The 27280-nt window shown below is 36.5% G+C and overlaps 1 long non-coding RNA gene and 1 pseudogene across 1 annotated transcript in view; both read right to left on the bottom strand.

Moving 5' to 3' along the window:
• Window positions 1-835: 835 nt before the first annotated feature.
• On the bottom strand, window positions 836-15628 carry LOC119231349 (60S ribosomal protein L36a-like; annotated as a pseudogene).
• A 1878-nt stretch (window positions 15629-17506) lies between these two features.
• Window positions 17507-27280, bottom strand: part of LOC119232521 (uncharacterized) — a 33472-nt gene continuing 23698 nt past the window's right edge. Inside the window, exons 3-4 of the long non-coding RNA XR_005122134.2 lie at window positions 18515-18793; window positions 17507-17893 (exon numbers count right to left, since the gene is read on the bottom strand). This is a non-coding gene — a long non-coding RNA (uncharacterized LOC119232521). The remainder of the gene's footprint in view (window positions 17894-18514; window positions 18794-27280) is intronic.

Genomic DNA, 27280 nt, shown 5'->3' with positions numbered 1-27280 from the left:
CAACAATTTCCTAATAACTTAGAATAACTAGTCTCTATATTAACATTTCTTCACTGGAATCAAGTGCATGATTTTAGAGTTAATTTTCTCAAATAAGGTCCAATAAAGGCACATTTGCTATGTCTCCTAAGCATCTTCTTAAACATTAATCTACTTTAGTCCTTCTTGCCTTTTTTTCCTCACATGCATTGACTTGTTGAAGAAATTGGCCCAGATGTCTTACTGAAGCTCCTATATTCTTGATTTGCTTCTTTTGGCATAGTTTTACTTTCTCCCTATGGTTCTACATTATTGAAGAATGGATTTAGATATAAGATTTGATTTGATCACATTATTTTTTTCCTAAACCTCATCAATGAAAGTGTGCATTTCAGAATCACATCAGGAAGCAAATAATACTGGGTTTCCCGTGTTTGGTAACTCTGAACTAGCATTGACCCCTTCAGTGTTAGAATTTTTACTTCTTGGAATATTTCCTCTCAAACTGAAAATCCTTGCTTTCATTAGCTTTAATACAATTATTTACTTTCTCCCACAACATTCTTATAATAGTTTTAAAATAGAAACATTTATATTAGTGCTGAAATTAAGTCTACAGAATAGTTTAAGCTCTTTATTTCCCTAATTATGAATGAGCAGTGAGCATTGCTTATATATTCACACATACGCAAACACACACACTCTAATTCTTTTCTCTGTGCTTTTTCTATCTCTTGTCAATTTATAGGTAGTTTATAATTATCTTCTAATTATGAGGATATCAAAAATATTTGCTGTAAGTGACATCCATTTTCTCAGTTTATCATCTTGTTTATTTTTTCAAGTGTACATAATATTAAAAGTTTATTGTCTTCATAACAAAACAGAAGGTGAAGCTTAATGGTTTGTTCACTTGACCCTGTCTCTTCTTACCTCCTCCCAGTTCAAAATATTTGCATCTCTTAATAGCCAGCATTTTCTTAGATCTGCAGTGGGGCTCAGCACCTTAAAGTCTCAGCACAATTGTCTTTGTAGTTTTATCCTTTGTCTGGAAAATTAGCTTCGTTTGCCACTCTGCTTAGTGATGAAACACCACTTTCCCTGGGTAGGCAGAAAATTCTTGTTCTTCTTATACTGTGTCACTTCAGGGGGTTGGTTCTGTTCACACTTTTTATAGAAAGTCCAGCAGGTTTTAGAAACATTCACTATGTTTGCTGGAGCCCTGTAATTATAGACAGAAATCTATTTGTTAATTTTTTTCTTTCATTACCTATAGTGCTTCATAATGCAAAATAATTGTTACCAATTTTTATGCAGTCAAGTGTATCAAGTTGTTCCTATATTACTCCTAGCTTTTGTAACAGAGGAAAATTTATCTACTTTTGGCTTATAAAGAAATTTGTCTATTTTTTTTTACTACTATGTATCAATATATGGTTTCTTATTCTGATCCACTTGATATTCATACAGGTATATGGTGTGAAGAACAGATTCAGTTTTATCTTTTTCCATATGGTTTCTTAGTTGGCAAACATGTGCTTATTAAAAAATCTTTTTTTAGATTTTCCATTTCTGGATGGAACGGACCAGTTTTATCTCAATAAACAAAATAGAAACAGTAGTGAAGTTGGTTTTGGAGATGTTGGGTTCGGAGAGTGGGGTCCTAGGGTTACCTCTGGGAAAAGTTTCACCAGAGCTCCCCTTTCAGCTGCACTGGTGAGTTTCCAGGTGAGTTCCTCCATGAGACAGAGGTGTTAGTGATAGCCCAAAGGGCAGGTTTATTATAAAAGGGAGGGGCTGGTAAAGAATGCTTGCACAGACACAAGTGGGCAGAAAGGGCTGCCCTGATAGGGACAAGTTTGCTAAGAGAGGCCTGCATGGTCATAGGCGGGAAGCTTTGGGGAGAGCTGCTTCTGCTAAGGGAGGTCAGTGCAGAGAAGCTCTAGCATCGTCACAGGTCGCAGGCAGGCAGGAGGGTGGCTGCCCTGCAGAGGAGGGAGCTGTTGGCAAGGAGCTCTAGCATGGGCACAGGCAGGCAGAAGGGCACTGCTCCTTCCCTACAAAAGGAAAAGAAAGTATGGCAAAGAGAAGCACCTGCATGGGCCCAATCAGGCAGAAGGGCTGCTGCCCCTTGCCTGTGCAGAAATTGCCCTGATAAAGTCTTCTCTTTGGGAGGGGCTCTTCCTTTGGGGAGTTAACTTTTGTTAATTTTGAATAACTATGCAGAATTTGAAAAGGACCAGAGATTCTCTAATGGTCCTCAACCTCCTTATCCTCTTTCCTTTGGTCTGACTTTTCTTTCTATAGCTGGTTTAATGACTATGTTAATCACTTCTACCTCCACTTCCAGCACTCAGAGCTGCATGAGTCAGGTTTCTGGTCTTGTGGTGCTTCCTTTCCACCTTTTCTACTCTTAGCTTTCATTAGTAGTACACATTATAATAATAATAATATGAAATGCATTGTTTGTAGGTATTGCTGAGTTGTCATGTCTTTCAGGACTTGTGTGTGGGGCCCAATTAGTGGAGAGCAGGGAAATGCATTGCGGTGTTCTTGTTAGGGGGAAAAGGCAGTCCCAAAGCAAATTCCATACAGGCTTTGTGGACTCCACCCCCACCCCAGGTCAAAGCCAAAGACACTGGGAACTCCAAATCCCATCACCACCAAAGGGAAGGTGGCTGGGACCTGAGGGTGGGGTTAAGCAGCCAGGTGGATACAAAAGGCAGACACGTGGGCTTTGGGGGCTCTCTCTCCATTTTGGGGCCCTCGGCCAGCTTGCGGCGTCCGTCTAGCTCTGAGAGTGACTTTGGGGTTTCCAGGTCGTCGGATCGGGTAGGACGCATTAAAGACTTTATTTCCCTATTTTCTCCCTGAGTTGTACATTTTCCTTATTTCTTTTTCTCTTGTAAATAAACCTTTTATTAACCCTTTTGCGTGTGTCTGTAGTAGAGTATTCATAAGTCCCTTTAAAGCGCGCGGGTGAGGACCCACAGCCAGAAACCCGTTTAATATCGGGGTTGCTCTATAACATTCTTACCTTTGAGTAATTTGCTGTCGGTGGCCAGGGCTGAGAGGCTGAGAAGCCAAGCATAAAGCAAACTGAAAGACTGAGATCTTGAGTTCACAATTTAATGAGTTTTGACAAATGTATACTGTCTTGTAACCAATATTCAAACAATATATAGAATATTCATCACCCTATGTAATTCCTTTGTGTTTCCTTCTAGTCAATACTCTATGGAAACTGCTACTATTATGATATTTTTCACCACAGATAAACCTTATCTCTGCTGAACTTATAATTGTACCGTGCAGCATAGGCTCATTTGTAGCTTTAAAATTTTCTTAAATGTGAGGTTTTTGATATTCATCCATGCTGTTGTTTGTGTGATTATCTGTTCTGTTTTAGATTATCCTAAACTATAACCCAATTGCTTGGGACATAGGATACCTCATATCCCTGACTAATTATATCCCTTTTGGGTTAGATTTGCCTTTTCTTTGTGTCTCACCTTGAGTTGAGTGACATTCTGTGTATTTTTCCTGTGATACCTATACCATTCCTTATCTCCAAGTTTAATAGTTTTTAATCACATAGTGTATGGGCTGTAGATAAAAGATTTGACGTAGATTCTGCCTTTAATGGTTTGATTACCTATAACTATTGCAATACCACTTCACATTTGAACCACTTCCCTTGAGCAAACCCACAACATTTGTCTTGATTTGATCTATTGGGTCATTGCTCAACACTGCAAGTGGCAACCCAAGCTGTGAGACAATTAAATAAATATGTAAACTGACTAGTATATGACTTAGCATGACTTAGTTGCTCAGTAAAATAGGGAGAAAGAAAATGATTAACTCAAACCCCGTTCTTCTTAGAACAATCATCACAGCCACAGGGGTCCCACTAAGTCCTATAACTGTGCCTGTCTAAGTAATAATGTTACAGGGCAGGGAGAGGGGCACCTCGGAACTCCCAAACCTGCCCTCTCTCAATAGATTCTTATCTGTTGCATTAAGACAGAACATATAAGACCTTTTATAGGAAGGAAATTAATACAATTGGTGTGAAACAAAGAATATAAGCACCCAAATTTACCCATCTCCTGGTGAGTAAATGCCCAGCCAAACAGGGTTGGCCCAAAGCAGGGCCACTGAAGCCTAAAAGCCTGCTACAGGTCTATTGTACCTTCTGGCAGGGACCCATAGAAGAGGGTCAGAAACAGCCAGACTAGTCTGGGAGGAAAAGAGCAAAATCAAAATCAAGATCAAAGCTGCCATTGATAACCTCCCCAAGGGTCTCTTCAACTAGTCCACGACCAAGAAGTAAGTACAACGTCTTCACATATCTCTGCTCCATGTGCCTCCAGGTCTCCTTTTGGTTCTCCATCCTTCCTCCTTCCCTCTCCAGTCTCCTCTCTAGCTTCTCCCTGCTTAGCTCCACCCTTCTTTGCTTGGGGCAGGGAACTGGAACCTCCCCTTTCTCTGGGGATCACCCTGTTACAATAATACTATTCATATTGTTTCAGAATTACAGAAAACTTGTTTTCCTTTATTTCTGTTTGTCATTAAAAAAAACTCATGCTATTTTATGTATTCTATTTTTAACTCTATCAGAAATTAAGTGCCTGTAGCAAGAAACTATGTCTTCCAGTACTTTTTTCACTTGCCATAAAACCAAGCTACAGTTTTATATACAATGGACATGAAACATGTAGAAAAAGGTAATGAGTGGTAATGAGTGCGGAACAGAATAATGAGTAGATTTAATCCCTGAGGTGCTTGATAACATACAATGCCACATAAAAGCTTGTAATAACTGTCACTCTTGGTAGAAGAATAACAAGAACAAGGCAATAAAAATCAAAGAGAACATCTGGATAAAAAGTGAGAGGAAGCAACAGAAGAGAAACTTAGCCATAAGAATGTTCTGTAACTGTGAATTGCCAAACTCAAGGGAAAGGTTTAGAAATATATGATAGGCTCCACTTACCGGGAACTCAGTTTTCTTAGCAAATGGATTCGGTAATTGGAATTTTTGTTCCTTCTTTTCCTCTGGGAATGTGTGGATGAGAGTTAATTAATGTGGTAAAATTATGCAGTATCTTTGAAAATTGTAACATGTTAAAGACCCAAATCACACTACAACTATGTAATTTGGGCGATGATTTGGGAATGGGTAAGGAAGACCCAGACCTACTAGATCTGTTGTCTCTGAGGTTTTAGGCACCAGACTTAAGATTGCATAACTGGAAAAGAAATAAATGGAGTCAGACAAATACAAGAAATTTATAACAGATGATTGTACGCCTAATTGCATAGCTTTGTGCATAAATCTTACCTGTTAAGCTACTGGGGCAACTTTCAAATTTGCATACTCAAGATGAATTCCACAGTCTCTAAGTCTCCATCCACTTCATTATTTTTTCTTAACACTATGTTTTCAGGAGTTGTGCAGTATCTATTGCTGAGTAATAAACTACCACAAATTTAGTAGTGCAAGCAGCTATTATATAATGCTTACAAATTATGTGGGTTGGGATGTCAGTAAAGAGGCTATGAGACAGGTTGTCTTTGCTTTTTGGTAGCTGAGGTTTCATATCCCCAGAGGGAGTGCAGCATCAGGATAACTCACGTGACCGATGTCTGAGCTGGGGCTGTTTCTGTAACAGGGTGGTACCCAGGAAAAGGGGAGGTTACAGGTTCCCTTCCCCACCCAAAAGGAGGATGGAGCTGATCAGGGAGGAGAAGAAGCTGGAGAGGGGACTGAGGAAGCAAGGAAGCAGGGTGGAGAGCAAGAAGAGGACCTGGATTAGGCACATGGAGCAGAGAGACGTGAAGAAACGGAACTTGCCTTTTGGTTGTGGACTAGTTGAAACAGACGTGGGTTGAGACCTGTGGGGAGGTTATTTAACAATGGCAGCTTTTATCTTGATTTCTATTTTGCTCTTTTCCTCCCAGACTTATCTGGCTATTTCTGACCCTTTTCTATGTGTCTCTGCCGGAAGGTGCTTTAGACTTGTGGCAGGCTTTCGGACCTTGCTCTGGGCCAATCCTGTTTGGGTGGACTTTTACCCACAAAGAGACAGGTAACTTTGGGTGCTTGACTTAGAAACTATATTCTTTGTCTTTTCTGTATTGCACACTAATTATGTTAAAGTTCCTTTCCATTAAAGGTCTGTATGTTTTGTCTTGATGCAGTGGATGGCAGAACCTATTTACAATGGGCAGGTTTGGGGATTTTGGGGTTCCCCTCTCCCTGCCCTGTAACATTTCTACAGCATTGTGGCTAGGTTGTAAGAAGGTGAATCTTGAGAGCAAGCATTACAAGAGAGCCAGGTGGAAGCTCTATGGTATTTATCACCCAATTGCACAAATCACATCTTCATTTCTGTCATACTCTATCTTCTGACAGTCACAGGGACCCAAAAATCCAAAAGGGGGAAGAGGACATAGATGCCTCCTGCTGATGGGAGATGTGTCAAAGAATCTTTAGCCATTAAAAAAAGCAACATATATATATATATATATTAAAAACAAATAAATGAGTAGATTTTTTTTATTAAGCAATAGTTTACAGGCTTGCTTAAAGGAAAGGTTATGCATTTGCTTTTAGTCTTTTGGCTGTTAATAGTAATAAGCCCTTAATAATAGGGTTCTGGGTTAGATTCTGCTAATGAGACATTTGCATAATATTTGGAAGTTGGAAGTGAGGGCATTTTTATTATCTGGTAAAGGTGGGCAGATGGCAAGTCTCTGCTCCAGTGCTACAGTAACTGAGTTCATTAGAGTAATTTACTTAAATAACTAAAGCTTTCTAACTTTCTAAATCCCGACAATCTTATCCACTGTCTTCCTCCTACCCCAGTCTTCCTATCAATTCTATAAACACTAATTCTCTGTTTTAAATTCCTTCTTTTTTGAAACGGCTACAGAAATCTTACTATTTTCAAAAATGACGCTTTTAACCATAAAATATAATCTATTTACATAAATAGCAGAGTTACACAGTGGAATTGTGCTGGGTCCATAAAATATAAACCACCTACCTAGGCTGATTTTCATTGGATTTGGGAATTCTTTCATAAGTTGCAGTTCTTAACCGTCAGACATTCCACTTGGGATGACAAAAATTACCTTTATTATGCAGTAATAGATAATTTTGTTCAAAGGTTAGATATCTGTATGGATTATGTTTTATGGACCCAGCACACTTCCACTGTGCAACTCTGCTATCTATGTAAATAGATTATATATGCTAGTTAAAGGGTCACTTGTGAAAATAGTTATTAGAGTCTGTGAAAAGTTTTAAAGACATAAAGGGAAGAAAAGAGGTAATATCTGATAATATCTTATTTGGTGATGAAATGCTATGAATACAAGGAAAACCTAAATCATTTAATTAACTCCTAATGATGATGATCTATACCAAATCAACTATACTGAATATTCATGGAATTCTGATATTTAAAAAGATATTTTAAGTATCTTTAAAATGTCTTCTCATTCAGTTTATTTTGTCCTTTTTGATGTTCTCTTCCAGATAAGAGTTTTCAATCAGAGCGCCTATCTACATTATAGTTATAAATATTTATGACACTGCTTATTTATATTTATGGAAAAGAGTGACAATTAAATACTTCATATGTGTAGTCAGTAAACATATATTGAATATAATATACAAGTACACTACTAATTCAACAGGAGTCAAAGATATAAACAACACTGTTTTTGTTCCTAAAGATCTCATTACTGGTACAATAATTTCATCGTAAATGGAAATGTGTTGATAAAAGGTCACAGTCAAGTTTGAATTTAATTGCAGGTGGACAAAGTAAAAGATAAGCTGGGGCAAAAATTCCATGATTTCTGAATACTTGAATGAAGTTCCAAAAAAGTGACACATTATTCTTGATCTTCTTGTATCTAATTCCCTAAGGAGTCAGACTGTAAAAAAATTTTAAGTTTTTGCTAAGGAGTTTGCTAAGGCAAATTTGCCTTTGTTGGGTGAGACTATTTCAGATAAATTTAGAAGTCCTACTTTGATAGATATTATGCACTTTGATGTCAGCTTATAGGTGAGTATGAATCCAGACCCTCGAAAGTGTGTGTGCGTGTGTGTATGTGTGTGTGTCCATGTGTAATATCTGTTTGATTGTATAGCATCATCCTCCTCCATTGGTAAGAAAATAGGGTTATTATTGGATCATGGGTCATCCAATCCACTTGGATGCTTTTGATTACTGAGGAAATTGAAAAAAGATTCTTAAAGGTTGAGAAATTTTTATACTGCTCAAAAATGAATTCCAAATTCATTCTTGTGTGTTGGTAGAATGACATTTGCTTTACAAGGCATTATTAGCAAATATAATTTCCTGGAGCAGTGACTATATCCAAAGATATTCTATCATGCATTCTTGATAAAGTGATTTAAATGCATCTATGTAGCCTTTAAAGAGTTTAGAGCCTTGTAAATATGGATACATACAATGTAAGCAAATAAACATAATGAGGAGTTACAGGCATCCTGATAAAGTTTCATAAAGTAGTTTGGGCTCACAAAGCAGGACTAAGGTGGCTGTAGATCAATAAAGTCTTAAGCAAAGGCAGTGACATAAATGAATACATTTTTAAGAAGGGAAAACAGAATTGTCCTCAGAGGAAACATGTGCAGAAACATAGGGCCATTGGGGAACACTAGTGGCTTGTTTGAGATAGAATATATGGTGGAATATATGGAGTAAGCAAGCTTTTGGAGAAGAGGCTCCAAAGGAAGAGTTCCAGAGAATGGAAACGACTAGATGAGGAAGAGCTTGTGTACTTGTCTCAGAGTTTCATTTGGTATAGAAAGTGGAGGCAGAAATGATTTCAACTATCATTGTATTGCAAGGCTAAGGTTGTGTTTTGGAGATGATCATTCTGGCTGTATTATGGAGAATGCATTAAGTATCTGAAAGCCAACCAGAGAGATCATTAATACAATCTATACACATGGGGAAATAATCTTCTCAAAAGCTGACTCTGAGTGGGACTGCCTTCAGAGACTTCTCCTATACCACCTGGGAATTAGTGGAGCATGATGCAATATCTGCAGCTATTTCTCTTTAAACTTTAGTTTATAATTCAAACCTCTATTCCTGTCTCTTACTACACAGATTAAACCAGTGCCAAGAGAACAGGGAGGAGAGATGGACAGTGAAATTTAAAATAAATCCATGGCTAGAATAATGAAACATAATCAACATACAAACATAACAATTTCCAATTTTGGTAATTCCTAAAAGACAACTAAGGGCTAGATTGTTTATAGACTGAAGGCTACCAAAAGGCTCCATGTGGGAAGAAGTCAATAAATATAAGACCAACAATAATTCAAAGCTAAGAAAAAAACAAAAAACCCATGTAAGGATTCTGGTGAGGTAGGTCAATCTAAGTTAACTGGCCATGTCTTGAAGAAAGATAGTTTTGAAGCAATAGTCTGGAAAGAGATTCAAGAAAAATGTAGTAATTCAAAATATATTATGCTTGCTAGTTGGGAATATTGCATTGATTTTTCCCTACTTTAATATTCATGAACTTTGCAGAAGAGTCCTTGCCTTAAAATTTGGGAGAACTGTTAGACTTTGAAGAAATCAAGACTTTTGCAAATTTATCAAGCTACTGGAAGCCTACAATGACTCATGACTTAACTTTAAAGATACCAATACTAGTCATAAGTAAATAATTCAAAATGATGACTTCAAAGACAATTTCATTTACAAATGCCATAGAAACTAATAGAATAATTAGTTGAATTTTTTAGTAATGAAAGTTGAAAAGAAGACCTAAAAAACCAAGTTGCCCAGTTGTGAGTAAAGGAACTCCCAGGAATATAGCTGAATTGAGCATTTAACCCTAGTTACTATATAACTTTAGTAGTCTCTTAAAGTCTGAGGTTGAGCCAAAATATTTCAAGTTCAGATATATAAATGTTTATATGTTATAGAAGTAATCTGTTGCAGGAGATGAGTTACATTAATCAGATTCACCCAGGAGTGCTTAATAGACTAGAGTGAAGCATAAATATATAGTAAAAAGAAATTTAGCTTCCAAGAAAATGGGTATACTTGTGTCAGCTGATCTGCCAAGCATGAGAAAAACAATGTAGGAAGGCAGCCTTTACTCAGAAGAATTCTTGGTAAGCTTAGGACAGGAATAGCTAGAATATGTGGTATAACCCCAATGGCTAGAGCCTTAGGGGTATGATAGTTTGGGGTTCTTAAGCAATATAAGTGAACCAAAACACCCAATCAGACTTGTTTGCCCTTTAGGGTATGTTCCTTCCTGAACAAAGCTAAGGGCATGTTTATAAGTATTCTCTCTTAGTGTTCTCTTTCTGGACACTATACAGACTATTTTCCTTTCACATTCAGGCAAATGTTGGAATGATTTTAGAAGGATAGGAAATATAAGATATGTTTAATGACTGTAGTACAAATTAGAGAGAGCTAGGAGTTTCCAAGGGCAGGAGCTAAGTTAAGTTTGAGGAATATAAGGAAGTTATAACTTTAGCAGTCTGACCTGAAGCGAGAATGATAAATCAAGTCTCCAGGGACAGGCTTCAGGATGCTAGAATTGCTGTGAGCTGAGGGCACCACAGACTTGTGTTGGTAGGCCGCTGTGATGTAAGTGGTTTTGACCTGAAGCCACTGAGAGTTATGTGGGAAAAAGTCTTTTTCTGCTAAAGACCAAATGTGAAGCTGGAGGGTTAAAGGAAGATGAGAAGACTGTATATAACTGTCTAGGTCAGAAAGAAAGACATATTAAAAAAAAACCTTGACTAGGCAAGCATCTGTGAGGTTTTGCTTTTTAACTCTGAATAAGCTATTTCTAAAAGTCCTTAATTATTGATGGCCTGTGCTTTGGACCCTCTCAAGGAAGGAAGAAACTTGTACAGGAACTGAGTCTAAGTCTGAGCCTGCTGGGCATGTCCAATATGAAAATACACCCAAGTCAAGTTTGCAGACAATTCACAGATGATGTTACTTAATGTGGCTATTTAAAGGGTACAGTTGAGTCACATCAAGGTGGATTAAAGTATTTAAATCTTTTCATAAATAAATAAATAAATAAATGAACAAATAAATAAATAAATGTTTTTTAGGGCCTCCCCTGGTGGCGCAGCGGTTGAGCGCTGGGCTGTGAGGCTGCCCGCAGCCTCTGCAGCGCCGGTTTGATCCCTGGCCGCCAGCAAGGGTCCCACACACACACACACAAAAAAAAATTTTTAAAAAATTAAAGGAAAAATGTTTGCTCTGTATGTCTGTTCGAACTTTGGTATAATATGCAGTTTAAATCCAGTGTTTTCTTATTGGCTTTCTGTCTGAATGATTGAAATTGAGATATAAATGTCTCCTAGCATTATTGTACTATGTATTTCTCCTTCATATTTGCTCTTACTTGCTCTATATATTTAGGTACTGTAATGTTAGATACACAAATATTTAAAATATTTACAACTGTTATGTTCTCTTGATGATTTAATTATGGTGTTGTCATTATATACATATAATTACACAATGATTCTTGAATTTTATTAGATTTTGGTTTGCAGCCTATTTTTTCTGATATAACTATCTCTGTATTTTTTGGCTTCCATTTACATAGATTATCTTTTTTCATCCACTTACTTTCAGTATATATTTATGCTTAAACTTAAGTAAGTCTCTTGTAGACAACTTATTATTGTATCTTGTTTACAGTATCCATTCAGCCACTCTGTCTCTTAATTGGAGAACTTAGCCCCTTTACATTTAAAGTAAATATTGATGAGTATGAACATAATATTGCCATGTTATCAATGGCATTTTAGTTGTTTTGTGTTCCTTTAGCTGCCTATTCCACTCTTGCTCTCTGCCATTGTGATTTTATGACATTTTTGTAGTTTTCTTTATCTTTAATGTATCTTACTATAGATTTTGTTTGTAACTACCCTGAGGCTTATTTAAAACATTTTGTAATTATAAGAGTATGCTCTAATCTGATAACATCTAAAATTTGGACACATACAAGAGACCTATATTTTTACACTCCCTTCTACATCATTTTTTTAATGTCACAATTTACATCTTGACATTAACAAAGTATTGTAGTTATAGCTGTTTTTAATACTTCATCCCTTAACCTTTATAGTAGAGTTATAATTAATTTACCAACAACCATTGTAATATTAGAATATTTTAGTTTGACTATAAATTTCCCTTTGTGAGATTTATACTTTCATATGCTTTCATGTTACTAATTAGCATCATTTATCTTCAGCTTGAAGAATTCCCTCGACTTTTCTCCTAAGACCGGTCTAGTGGTGGTGAATTCCAATTTTGTTTGGGAAAATTTTCAATTCTCTTTTAGTTCTGGTGGACAACTTTTCTAGATAAAGTACTCTTGGTTGGCAGTTTTTTCTCTCAGCACTTTGACTATGTCATCTCACTCTCTTCTGGTCTTTGAGGTTTCTGTTAAAAATCTGCTGACAGTCAAGAAGTTCCCTTCTATATAACAATTTACTTCCCTCTTACTGCTTTTAAGGTTTTTTTTTTTTTTTTTAGATTTATTTATTTATGCATACAAGAACTGAGGTGTAAGCCAGAGAGAGGTGCGGGGGGTGAGGGGATTCACCAGAGAGCATGGGGAACAGAACAGGAAAATCTACTGAAATACACTGCTAAGGGGAGCAGCAGGCGAGGCAGGAAAGGTCTGCTGCACCATGTCGGTGCTCCCTGGCCAGCTGGGGTTCCAACTTGTGTTGCAGTGGCAGGCGATAGCTTGATAGCACTGTCTTTAACAACTGTGCCACCAGGGAGGCCCCAAGATTCTCTTTTTGTCTTAAACTTTTGACAATTTAATTATAATTGTCTGAGTATGGATCTTTTTGGATTCTTCTTCCTTGGTTTTGTTTGGGTTTCCTAAATTTGGATGTCTTACTTTCTGATAGTTAGGGTAATGTTCAGACATTATTTCTTTGAATGAATCACCTGATCCTTTCTCTTTCTCTCTTATACTTCTCATGTATCTCTAACATTTATACTGGTTCCGTAAGTCTCTTAAACTGTATTTACTCATTTTCATTCTTTCATTTTCTTTTCGCTTCTCTGCTTAGATGATTTCTACTACCTTCTATTCGAGTTCATGGATCTTTTCCTTCACTTGCTGGTCTGATCCTGACTCCCTCTATTGAAATTTTCAGTTCAGTTATTGTATTCCTATTTCTGTGATTTCTATTAGGCACTTTGTATACTGTTTGTTGAAATTCTCACTTTGTGCATTGTTTATTTTACCTTTGAGAGTATCTTTATGAACTATTATTTTGAATTCTCTATTGAGTTAAGCACTCATCTTTGTTTCATTAAAGTTGATTTCATGGACTTTATCTTGTTCTTTTGTTCAGAACATATGAACATACCAATACTTTCTGTATTGGTTTCTATGTACTGGAATAAACATCCACATCTTCCAGTCTCAACAAATTGGCCTCATGCTAGGAATGTACCTCATCAATCAACTGAGCCCCAGTTTCTTTTTGTCTCTCAAATAAGACTCATTTGTGATTATCCAAGTCACCATCTTTGTTCTTAGTGGCTCCCAGTAATGGAGTGTGTTCCAAAACCCATTAGTGACCTCAAACACATGGGGTATGCCCATTTGCCTGCTTAACTTCCTGGTGGACTGCTAGTAGCAGTAAATTCTGACTGATTGGAAGTTAGATCATTATGCAGTATTTGGGAAAGTCATGATAGCAGATATGCAGTCTATCAACTAGTAGGGAGAACTGGAACAGAGTGATTTTGCTCAGTCTGTGATGAATTAGAGGGACTTCTCTCTGGGGGTGCTTGTGCACCCAAATAAAACTGCATCTAAAAAAAAAAAAAAAAAAAAAAACTGCATCTATTTTTTTCCTTGACCCTGGTAGACTCGTGAATACTAAACTTCCTTAGCTAGGTGACTTGAATGTTAGCGCTGCTAAATGTGTGGAATAGCTCTTCTAGAGAGAAGCTTGAGACCAGTGGGTGGAAATGGAAACTGTGTCCACCAGTTCTATAATGCTCCTGGAAAAATCCCTATGAACTTCCACTTGCAGTTAGTTAGATACTGAAGCCCTAGGCAGCAGCTTGGAAAGTATGCAATCGAATGTGTTCCAGTGAGAAACTTGGATTTGGGCCATTTTTACTATTCCTTCTGTGCTCTCTCCTTCTGCACAAAGTTCTTGTGTGCCTATTTGAAACTCGATATTGTGCTTAATGTAGTCCTTTGGGAGTCATGAATTCTGTGTTCTATTAGCTATAAGAGGTAGTTGATTTGAGGCCCTGTTCGTCAGGTTGCAGCTGCAAAAGGTGGGACATTAGAATGTGGGACATACTGTTTTTGTGGAGATGGGGAAGAAGACTTGGTTTTATTACTGGAGTGAGCCAGAGAGAAAATTGGAATAGTTATTAATTATGGAATAGAAATGAAATCATGTCTACTTCTACAAAGTTGGTGAGAGTATTTTTGTTTCATAATCCCATTCCAGCAATTGTTATCTCTATTAAAGGGGTCAGACTGATCAGAAGGAATTCCATCACAACAACATGCAGAACTCCTGACCAACACCAATCATGTGGTGCACTCAGTTGTGGGAGATGAACTACATATCAAGGAAACAATGTGAGCAACAACTAGTGGCAGAAATTCTTCACAATATGTTGAGGAAAGCAAAGGTTTCCTAGAAATACAATTATTAAAAATAATACTTAAATTTAACTTTGAGCAGGTTTCATAAAGAGACTATGAATAAGTACTATGATAAAAGAAAACATTTTTTCAGGCTGCATTTTAGTGTTGTATGAATAAACACAGCATGGGGTACACAAAAGAGGTTTAGCGAGGCTGCATGCTGCAAGGAAAGGAAACCATGCTGGATTAGAACTAAGACTATTTTTTTTTAACACCCAGGCAAAGGATTTTTATTAATGTTTTAGTGGAGAGGGACTGAATGTGTATTCCAGACCCCCCACCATAATAATTGCATGTGAGTATGCTCAAGTTAACTATACAATAAATTGCATGTAGTTTTCATTTCATGGTACAAAAGTAAGGCATTTTAAACAAACTCCATCATCATTTACACAAAGTCTTAGTCAAAACAACAACACAAGCAATGACAACCACAGTCTCCAGTATTGATGTAGATGGGCATTTTGATTGAGCAAATTTGACTGATGATTGAAATCAAGATTCTTGATTTCCATGTGATAAATTAGGCAGACTTTAACAACTAGAAAATGTTTTTACTCGGTTTGCTTTTCTCAGGGTGCTACACATTGAAAAGATAAAGATAGCAGCAGCAGTAAATGTTCCTGCACCAGCATTGAGGAACTGTAAATACAGTTGAAGGACTGACATTGTTTAGGGCGTGGGTCAAAGGAGTGGGTTAAAAAGAGCAGTCTTCTATATTGGATATATATAAGGAAGGCTATATTGGCTTTCATGTGTGTTTCTAGGGTTCTCCTAGGAAACACTAAAAGGTAACTTCATACCACACTCTTGAAACATCAGCTTTGGTACTGTTTTCAGATGTCCTGAAACTGTTTTGAGATCTCTGGCTTTCATTGCCCTGGAAGTCTAACATTTATCGAAACCATCACGTGGCCACTGTCAGTAGACTCTAAGAAAAAAAAGAAAAAAAGGCAATAATTCCAGACCTTCCCAGTTTGGTAGACTTGGAATATGGAATCAGGAGCTAATTTTAAAGTCTTTAGATTTTATAACTGAGCAGGATTGGGAAGCCTTGGTCTAATAGCAGATATGAACATTTTGTAAAAACTGCCAGATGATTGCTTCTGATAGATTAGGGTAAGGGCAGGAAACTGATTTGCTTGAGCTATCAGAGGTTTGATGCCTTGCTGTTTATCATTAATTGTAAACTCTATAAAATCTTTTGTTTACAAATCATTTAAATTAGTTTTCCCTCCCAAGGACTGCTGATTAATTCACTAACTAGGGAAGAAGTACAGCTGAAACAGGTTAAAAGCCTGCCTAGGGTTATGTGGCAGGACTGTGAGGGCAGAGCTTGTATGAAAACAGAAATCCGTGGAGTCCTCTCTTAGCCCACTGAGTCACTGTGCCTGTGAGAGTCTCCATGCTGCTTCCTCCAGCTAGCTTTGTGATTCTTAAAGCAACTCTCTCCACAGGCAGTTTACAGAGCATCTATTTGGCGTCCACAACTATAAATAATCTCTTCGAAAAATGTATTCCAGTTGCAGAGTAAGTAATAGAGTTAAAATACCTTCATTTGACTCTTGAGTCTGGTTAAAACCTGTTTTTCATAAGTCTATGTTATACTCTGTGTATAGCTCCTCTGAAGTTCTGTCAAAACTCTCCAGGATTCAAGGAAAGATGTCTTGTATTCGAGTGAAAATGTGTTCACTTCTGGCCTTGACTGACTAGAATAATGGTCTGAGAAATGTAGGCATGACACAGTGAGTTAAGATAATGCCCAATATTGAACTCCCATGTCTGACAACCCTCCTGTAGCCAGTCATATGTCTTTCAGCTTGTTTTCTTCCTTTTAAACAGGGGAGAGATGAACACAGGGAATATGGTGATGGTTAATGGGAGATACGGTGGCAGGACAACTCTGGGGACCACAATGATAGAAGAAAAAATTTCATCATTAAAAAATAAAACCAGTGAAGCTGTTGAAAAAAATATCAGGAAAATTGCCCCTCCTCCTCCATATCCACATTTGGATATATGGAAATTTTAAGAAATCACACAATTGGTAGATTTTGAGATGATCTGTTTCTATGGCGTGCAGAGTTTAAAGCTACTTTTGACTTTTCTCTTTTGGACTAAACTGTTATGCTGTTATCTTTTATATCTGAATAGTCAAGAGGTGCTATTACACCAAAAACTGGGAGCATGCCTAATGAGAACGAATATCTGAAACATTCATCCTTTGTTTTTAGGCCTTCATACTTCACTTTCTTTACTCCTTTCTTTGCTTCATCATTCCTTATGACTGTTCTAACCCCCCCCATTTTTTTTTTCTTGTCCTATGCATGTCTTTACTTAAAGCCCTTCTCATATTCCAAAATTGCTTTTTTGTTTTGTGAGTCTCTGCTATTAAAGTACTCATTACTCTGGGGATATCTCAACTAGAGTTTAGGAGGGAAGTAATTTAAGGCAGCCAGCGCACTCTCCATAAAGGACTTAATTGTTAAACTAATTCTCTTAGAGTTATTTACCTTTCAAAATGGGCTTGTTAACCCAAATGACTCTTGATTTGGCAGAATTTCACACCTGAGAAGAAAGAAGTCCACGTACAACGTATTCAAACACTGTGAACAGATTTTAGGGTAGTGGTTTCACTCCCACATCTTTTTATATATCATGTGGACTGATAGATGAGGCTAGATAACTGCAAATATCCATCAAATTGTTTATAAATTTATTGTCATAAAATTATGCCCTATTGAATATTGATGAATTCAAATGGGTAATTTTGAAATGACAGGAGATAAAAATTAAAAAGGAGCAGTTGGCCTGTTGATCTTGTTCCCATCTCAGAGATAATCATGCATCTTATAAGCTAGAAGACTTGTTTGGACTCTCCAGTGCCTGGAAATGTTCTGCCTTGCTTGGAATGGTGCCTCTCTCACGTTGCTTGAAGTTCGCACTGCAGGCCACTCTTTCACAAAGTAGAAATAGCCTCTGTTGTTTAGTAGTGGTTTTCTCTTCTTCCTCTGTTGATATGTAGCTGAGTTGATGACATTTACCACTTGGTGGCTTTGATTCTATAGGAATGAGATTTGAAAGAATACTCTGCTGTGGTTTTCTCACAGTTGGGATAGATGACAGTATGTATTCAAAGGAACTTGCTGAGTGCTTTCAACTATAGGGAATGGAAAAAAGGAAGACCGAGGTTAAACTTCACTCCTTTTATATTTTTCCCCCAGAGGGACATGCAGATTTAGTCTTAGAAGGAATGGAAAATTTTTGGTGTCTTATACTAGGGTTTCAACTCATGGTTCACATTCCTTTGAGTTTCTGGGATAATTTAATAAAAGAAAAAACCAACTTGGTTTTCAGGAATGTAGAAAATTATTCAGTTTGTGAAGCCAATAAGCCTCATGGCAGATAGGCAATTGGATAATTTTAGATTATGTCAAAACTATACATGTTGGATCAAAGACATATGAAGTCACAAAAAAATCACTCCGTAAATTAGCCTTATTTTAAATATTTTGGCCTCCAGTTAATATGGTTAATTGAGAGGGTGTGGTGTGGAAGAAAATGTTTACAAGAGAAATGAGAGGAGTCAGTGACCATATTTATCCCAGCAAGTGCCCTTTCATGTGCTTTTCATGAACTTATGGACCTTCCAATGCCCAGTTCTTGTCCAAAAGGACTGGATATTTCTTAATATATTGGCAGCAGTTGTACAGTTTATGTTCTGCCTTGTAGGCAACAACATTAACTGAAATGAACACTAAAATTAAACCTTAAAACTTACCTGTCAATTCTGGGGAGGCAAAAATCATCTATAGATTGTCACTTGTTAGCTCTGTTTGGTAGATGCAAGAAATTCAAGACCTGAAATTGCTTGAGGTTAGATGGCAGAGAAGCTTATAATTGTCCAGCTCTTCAGAAAATAGGGAAACTTAATTGGTGCAGATTTGAATTCAAACTCCAGCTGCCTTCAGGTAGTAGTCTAGGATTGGCTTCCAGAAAGAACTCTGCTCCTCCTACACTCTGCTGTGAGACAGATGGTTCCAGAAGACTTATCTGTGTCCTGTAAGAGAAACGTGCATAAGTTGAGGATTCTGATAAACATGCATGTGCCTAGCGGTCACAGGAAAAGTTTCATACACTTTGCTTCACTGAAGGAGAAAGTCAAGGCTACTTCTTTGCCTCATTGCCCTCCCTCTGTATTCTTCTGTGAACTGCATGACCTTTGGAGCAGTAACAGAAATGGCCAAACTGGTAGGAGGGGGATGGTCAGAGTATAAAACAAATGACATTTTATTTCTTGTATTGCCTAGCAGACTGCCGTCTTGGAACACATGCATACAGACAGTTGTCACACATCTTAATTCTATGGAACACAACTGTAGATGACAGAAAATATATTTACTTCTCTTAGAAAATATTTGTTAGAAAACATTCAACATCAATTTGGAAAAGCCCACAGTTCTTGTGCTGTGATAGAAATACTTTACGAAGTTAGCAGTATCCAGAGAACTCATGCCATAGGCATTGCACTGCCTCCAACAGCTTCCTTCTTTTCCTCAGAGCAGACACCAACGCTAGGATCATTAGAAGATCACCTTTAACTTCTAGTTAATGAACTTAGCTCCCACTATTGTCTCAGGTCCCTTTTTTTTTTTTGGTGAAGTTTTTTTTTTATTTTTCCAGATTGATTTATTTAAGCATGCAAGAGCTGGGGTACAGGCCAGAGATGCGGTGGGTGAGAGGATTCACCAGAGACAGAGTGGGGAAATACACTGCTGAGGGGAGCAGTGGGTTAGTCAGGAGAGTTCTGCTTCGCCATGTGGGTTTCTCTCTGGCTGGCCAAGGATTGAACTCGTGCTGCAGAGACTGCATTTTGCTTTAGAGTGCGGTGCTTAACCCCTTGTGCCACCAGGGAGGCCATTTTTGGTGAAGTTTTAAAGCAAATATTATTTGCTGTCATTCAACTCAAAGAGAAACAAATTTTCTTATAATTACACTTTATAAAAAATTTTGATGTCCTTGTCTATTCCTAGACCTAAATAAGTTGGCCCAGTAACTCTCTATTATTTTGCCTTTGTTTCCAGCACTGGCATGCTATGAAGTCATCTTGCTTATTAGCCTATTTTATTGTTTCTGTGCCCCAACAGAATGCAAACTTCATGGAGGCAGAAATCATGGCTCGTCATTTGCCATCCTATTCTGAGGACCTAAAACAATTTTTAGGCCCACAATTGGCAAAGAATAAGTATTGGTCAGATGAAAGAATTAATCAAAGCTAGGAGAATTTTTTTTGCACTAAATGGATGAGTGAATAGATTCAAAGTTCTTGTTTCTCCCTAATCTGATTTGACGTTCCAGGAGCATTTGACACAGCTTATTCTTTCCTAAGCACTCTCTACACTTGGAGTCAATGACAAGATATTGTTTTGTTCCTGGTCACCCCTCAGGCACTTTTGCCAGCTTTTCTGTTGACCTCTTAATATTGGAGCTCTCCAGGATGCTGCCCTGGCCCTCTTCTCTTTCTTAAATTCACTCTCTAGGTGAGATATGTATTATATTGACTTTAATTACCCCATTTATGCTGACAAGTCCCAAATATATACAATCAGCCAGAATCTCTCCTATGAACTCCAGACTTGAATATGCAATTTCCTGCTAGGTCTTCATTTGAGTGTCTCACAACTTTCATAAAATTAACTTTTAAATCAAACTCTTAAACTTTGATGTAGTCATCACCACTAAACAAACAGCCAGCCAACCAAAAAATGAACAAACAAAATAACAAACAATATACATCCTTTTGGTTTTATAATTGCTTTTGTAAATGATACCACCTCCCACACAACATTTCAGATCAGAAACCAAGGAGTCATTCTTGAGTCACTCCTTGTCTTAACTCCCATAGCTGCTCTTCTGACTTTCCTATTGTTTCTACCACCAAAATCTATCTGAGTTGTGTTTTTTGTTTGTTTGTTTGTTTGTTTGTTTTTGGGCTCCATTGTTGGTGAATTTCTTTCCATGTTTAATAATGCTCTATCAATGTAGTTCTCATTCTTAATCTACATCTTTAATTCCACACAGTAACCATAAATCAGATGATACCATTTCCTCATACCAAACCAGGTACCCCAACTCTCTCCTACATTAAGATGATCCTTTATGTTAGAGCCACTTTCTCAGAGGTAAAGATTAGCCTTTATTAATGTTCATAAGGATTCTGGGAGGTAATTAAAACTACATTTTCTCATTTGAAAAAAGAGGATGATAATAGCATCTGTTTCACAAAAGGGCAAATAGAATGATAAATGTAAATGTGTTTTGTTAAATGTAAAAGAGTCCATAATTTTTATTAATATAGCAATGTGTTAAATATAGAGATAATAATGACTACCTTTCAAGCTTGTGGAAAATTTGAGAAAACTAATGAGATTATATTTATAACACTCCCAGGCGTCTTCACAAATAATTGGTATATAATGTCATGCATAATTAATGATTAGTTATTTACTATGTATTTGTACTCAATTCAGGGAAGTAATATCTTTTACTGTTTGATTATAAAAAAATAACAATGCATTTGAAGATTATCAGAGTGAGAAAAAATTATTAATTTGACAGATCACACACCTAAGCATACCAATAGCACAATGTTATATTATCTTTGAGATTTTGTTATATTATCTTTGGATATTTATATTTTATCTTTGGATATTGTCCTTGAGATTTTGAATTTAAAGAATATCTAGCTCTTAAAGTAGCAGGGTGTAAAATCAATATACAAAAATCAATTGCCTTCCTATATACAAAAAATGACATTAGAAGAGAAAGAAATCAAGAAAATAATCACATTTACAATCACATGAAAAAGAAATAAACTTAACAGAGGTGAAGCACTTATACATTGAAAACTATATGACATTGTTTAAAAAAATAGAAGAAGACACAAAGAAATGAAAATTTATTCTCTGCTGATGAACAGGAAGAATTGTCATTGTGAAGATGGTAATCTTATTCAAAGCAATATTCAGATTCAATGCAATTTCTATGTGCTTCAATGACATTCTTCAAAGAAATAGAACAAACATTGTTGAAGTTCATATGGAACCACAAAAGAAAGACCTTGGGTAACCAAAGAAATCCTGACCAAAAAAAAAAAGAGCAAGAGTGGTGGTATCACACGCCTAGATTGTGAACTATACCACAAAGGTATAATTATCAAAACATGGTGGTGCTAGGTCAAAAATAGACACACAGACCAATGGACTAGAATTGGGAACCCAAAGTAAACCTATACCTATAATGGACAGTTGATCTATGACAAAGAAGCACAAAGTATACATTGCAGAAAAGAAAGCATCTTCAACAAATGATATTGGAAAAACTGGATAGCATCATGAAAAAAAAAAAGAAATGAAACTTAACCACTATCTCACACCACACACAAAAATTAACTCAAAGTGGATAAAAGACTTGGATATAAGATTAAAACCATAAAATACATAGAAGTAAATATATGCAAAACATTCCATGACATAGGCTTCAGTGATGTCTTTGTGGATTCATTTCCAACAGCAAGGGAAGCAAAAGAAGTTATAAACAATTGAGGCTATATCAAACTAAAAAGATTCTGCACAATGAAAGAAACTATCAGTAAAACAAACAAACAAACAAACAAACAAAAACCTGACTGAATTGGAGAGAATACTTGTATACCATGTATCTGGAAAAAGATGATATCCAAGATCTACAAAGAACTCATACAACTCAACGTTAAGGAAACAACCCAATCAAAAATGGGTAGAAGAGCTAAATAAGTGTTTATTCCTCAAAGACATACAGATGACCAACAGTTATATAAAAAATCACTCATCATCACTTATGTAAAAAAAAAAAACAAACACACACACAATGACATACAGTCTCACCCTTGTGAGAATGACCCATATCAATAAGACCAGAAAAAACTGTGCTGGCAAAGATGTGAAGAAAAATGAATCCTTGTACGCTGTAGGTGGCACTGTAGACTTGTCCAGCATGTGTGCAAAACATTATAGAGGTTTCTCGAAATATTAAAAATGGATCTACCATATAACCCAGCAATTCTACTCCTATGCATGTTCCCAGAGAATAAATAAACACTAATTTGAAGGAACATATGCAATCTATGTTCATTGAAACACTATTTGTAATTGTCAAGCTATGAAAACAACCTAAGTGCCCAAAGACAGATGAGTGGATCAGGAAAATCATATGATACACACACACAAATACTACATAGCTATAAAAAGTTAAAATCTTGCCATTTGGGATAACATGAATGGAACTAGAAGGTATATGTCAAACAAAAAAAGGAGAAAGACAAATACTAGATGGTGTCACTTATTTGTGGAATATAGAAAAATTAAAGAAAGGGTAAGATAAAGCCAATTTAAACTATACCACAAAGGTATAATTATCAAAACAGGGTGGCACTAGGTCAAAAATAGACCACAGACCAATGAACTAGAATTGGGAACCCAAAGTAAACCTATACCTATGATGGACAGTTGATCTATGACAAAGGAGCACAGAGTATACATTGCAGAAAAGAAAGCAATTATAAATTATGAACCCTAAACTGTAGAACTGAGGCTACCATAGAAGTGGAGGGGAGAGAATAAATTGGGGAAGGAGTATAATGGACCTATAGGTGTCTTGGTTGGTAGGTTTGGTCTTGTAATAACACCTGAACGGGGAGATTTTATTCCTGTAAATTGTATACAATACTGTAAACCAATGTTACTTCAATAAAAAGGAAAAAAATCTGATTATAATATGGATGAACCTTGCACACTATCCTAAGTGAAATAAGTCCAGCACAAAAGGACACATATTGCATGATTTCACTTATATAACTACGAAGGTAGACAGGTTCACATAAGCAAAGTAGAATGGTGGCTATCAAGAAATTGGGTGATGAGGGGGGGAGGGAGTTAGTATTTAATGTATACAGTTTCAGTTTCATATTGAAAAACTCCAGAGACAGATAGTTGTGATGGTTGCACAACAATATGAATGTACTTAATGCCATTGAATAGTACACTTTAAAATGTTTACAAAAGTAAATTTTATGTTATGTATATTTTTCATGACTAAATATTAAAATTCTTGCCTAGTATTTCTCAAGGCACTGTGGATTTGATGAAGGTAGTCTCACCTGGTTAAACATATTTGAATAGAATTTGAAGCTGAATGTTAACCTTGTTTAGGTGACAAAATTAAACTGCTCTTTTTAAAAAGGTACCTACATTAACTGGAATATATCTTAAAAGTATTTGACTGATTGTGTATATTGTCGATCTATAGTGAGAATTGTTAAAACTAAGAGTTAGCAAAGGATGCTCTGAAAACTTCTTTGTAGATAAGAAGGGAAAAAGTAGATAAGCGTGAAGGTTTTACATTCAGTCTTCTATAGAAGAATTTCATTAAAATTCTCTTGAAGTCTCCTGTTTCCTTAATAATAATTATTTAATAACTGCTCTGTGCAATGTACTATACCAGACTTTGCTTCCTCAAAGTATATACTCTTTATTGTCTCCTCCAATCTATAAACCAGTTGAATAGTCAGGGCAAATGTATAAGGACAACAAACAACACACGATAGATAGTGCTAAAAGAATGAAATGGGAAATAAATATAAGAGTTTGAAGAGTAAGAAATCCTTGAAGATTGTGATTATTCAAATTGTAAAAGTGTCCAGTGCTTATTATTCATATTCACATGCATTATGTTTAACTATTTCCATTGAATTTGTTAATCTTTTTATTATTGAGTCATAAGAGTTCTTTATGTATGATAGACACAGTTGTCAAATATGTTATTTTCAAATATTTTCTCACTATAGCTATCTTTAAATTTTCTCATGAGCATCTTTTGAAGTATAAAAGCTTCAATTTCATGTCCAATTTATCATTTTTATTCTTTTTATAGATCATGCTCTAGGTATGTATCTAGGAACTTTTTCCTAATCTAAGGTAATAAGGATAGCTTTCTATGAATTCTTTGAAAATTTTAAGTTTCAGTTCTTACATTTAGGTATATTATCTATTTTAGGTTAATTATTGTGTATGATCTGATGAAAAGTCTATATTCACACTTTTATTGGTGGATATAAAATCATCTTAACTTTATTTTTTGAGAAGACATTTCCCCTCCTTTGTGTTGCCTTAGCCACTTTGTTAGAGGCTAATTAACCATAAATGTAAGAACTTACTTCAGAACTCTCATTAGTTTTCCTTTGATTTATCCATCATTTCTTTTCACAGTGCTACACTATTTTTTGTGTATAATTACAGTAAGTTTTGAAATGGAAAATGTATGTCCTCCAACTTTGTTATTCTTTTTCAAAATGGTTTTGGCTATCATTAGCCAATAAAGATTGTATGTCAATCTTAGGAATAGCTTATCAGTTTCTGGAAAAACAAAACAAAACCAAACCCCTGCTGGTGTTTTGATAGAGATTCCTTTGAATCTATTGACTAATTTGAGGAAAATTGCCATCTTCACAATATTGAACATGACTTTAGAATGCTTCTTTTGTCTCTGTCCTTTCTTTCTCTGTGTAGTGGCTTATAGTTTTTCTGGTATAGGACTTTTACTTCTTGTATTAAATTTAATCACTTAGTAATTTTTCATGTCTTGAGACTGTTGTGAATGGAATGGAATTTCATGAGTGTGGCTTAATTATATAAATTAATTGATGTTTCTATATTTATCCTGTCTCCTTTGATTTTGCTTAACTCATGTATTAGTTCTAATTTTTTAAAGGGAATTCATGTTTTAATGTAGATTTGTTTATGTTGCCTTATTACACTGACTAGGATCTCTAGTATACAGTTGGAATAGAACTTTGTTCCCAATCTTAAGAAAAAACATTTAGTATTTCACATGAAATTTAATAGCTGTGAATTTTTCATAGGTTCTTTGTATTAGGTTGAAGAAATTAAAAATATAACTGAATTTAGGGCCTCCCTGGTGGCGCAGTGGTTGAGCGCTGGGTTGCAAAGCTGCCCGCAGCCTCTGCAGTGCCAGTTCGATCCCCGGCCACCAGGAGAGGGTTCCACATGGCGTGCAGACCTCTCCTGCCGCCCGCTGCTCCCCTCAGCAGTATACTTTGTCACTCTGCCTGATCTGCTCTCCGCTCTGGCTCTGGTGAATTCTCTCACCCTCCTGCACCTCTGACTGTACCCAGTGCTTGTATAAATAAGAAAATAAATCTTAAAAAAAAAATAATTGGATTTAAAAAATTTACTAAAGGGCATAATGGCATATTTGAAATAGTAGAATAATAATAATAATAATAATAATAATAATAATAATAATAAAAAACCCAGCCAACTTGAAGATAAAATTGAACAGAAAAGAAAAAAAATTGAAAAAACCAGAATCTCAGAGACCTATGAGAATCCATGATTAGAAGTTTAATAAAATCACAGAAGAGGATAAAGTAGAAAAAACTATTTAAAGAAATAATAGCTAATTCTTCCCCAATTTGAACAAAATATTAATTTAGACTTCTAAAAAACTCAACTAACTTGAAAAAGGATGGATATAAAATTGACATCTAGAACATCATACTCCAACTGCCCAAAGTCAAAACCAAGAATTTCTTGAAAACAGTAAAAAAATGACAATGTATCGCATATAGGGAAAAAACCCCATTATCAACAATTGACTTCTCTCCAGAAATACTGGTTTAAAGTTATTGGGATAACATTCAAGTACTCTAAGAAAGAAAAAGTAAATCAAGATTTCTATATTCAGCTATACTTTACTCAAAAATGAAATTGAAATATTATTTGGATATAGAAAATCCCAAAGAATCTATAAAAAACTTCTGAAACTTGAAGTTTATTGGGATTACAGGATAAAAGGTTAGTGTCCAACAGTCAACTGTAACCTATAGACAGGCAATTAACATGAGGAATTTTTTTTTTTTTTTAATTTTCTAGAGGCATGTCTTATTTATTTATTTATTATTTGTTTGTTTGGTTTATACATGCACTGGGTACAGTCAGAAGCGCGGGAGGGTGAGAGAATTCACCAGAGCCAGAGCGGGGAGCAGAGTAGGCAGAAGGACCGAAGGACACTGCTGAGGGGAGCAGCGGGCGGCAGGAGAGGTCTGCGCGCCATGTGGGACCCTCCTCTGGTGGCCGGGGAGCAGCCGGGGATTGAACCGGCGCCGCAGAGGCCGCGGGCAGCTTCGCAACCCAGCGCTCAACCGCTGCGCCACTGGGGAGGCCCCAACATGAGGAATTTTTTAGACTTTAAAAATATGGCATTTTAGGGCCTTCCTGGTGGCCCATGGTCTAAATCTCAGTGCTGTCACCCCTACAACCTGAGTTCGATCCCTAGCCAGGGAGCTAACCCACATGGTGCAGCAGACCTCTCCTGCCTTGCGCGCTGCTCTCCTCAGCAGTGTATTTCAGTCAGTTTACCTGTTCTATTCCTTACTCTGTCTCTGGTGAATCTTCTCCCTCCCTTCCCCCCCCCCACACCCTCTGGCCTG

The sequence above is a fragment of the Talpa occidentalis genome, unplaced genomic scaffold (genome assembly GCF_014898055.3).
Source record: "Talpa occidentalis isolate TD23 unplaced genomic scaffold, MPIMG_talOcc4v2.1 talOcc4.7, whole genome shotgun sequence".
NCBI classification, from domain to species: Eukaryota; Metazoa; Chordata; class Mammalia; order Eulipotyphla; family Talpidae; genus Talpa; species Talpa occidentalis.
The sequence above is the reverse complement of the archived record's forward strand: the minus strand, read 5'-3'. Positions and strand labels throughout refer to the sequence as shown.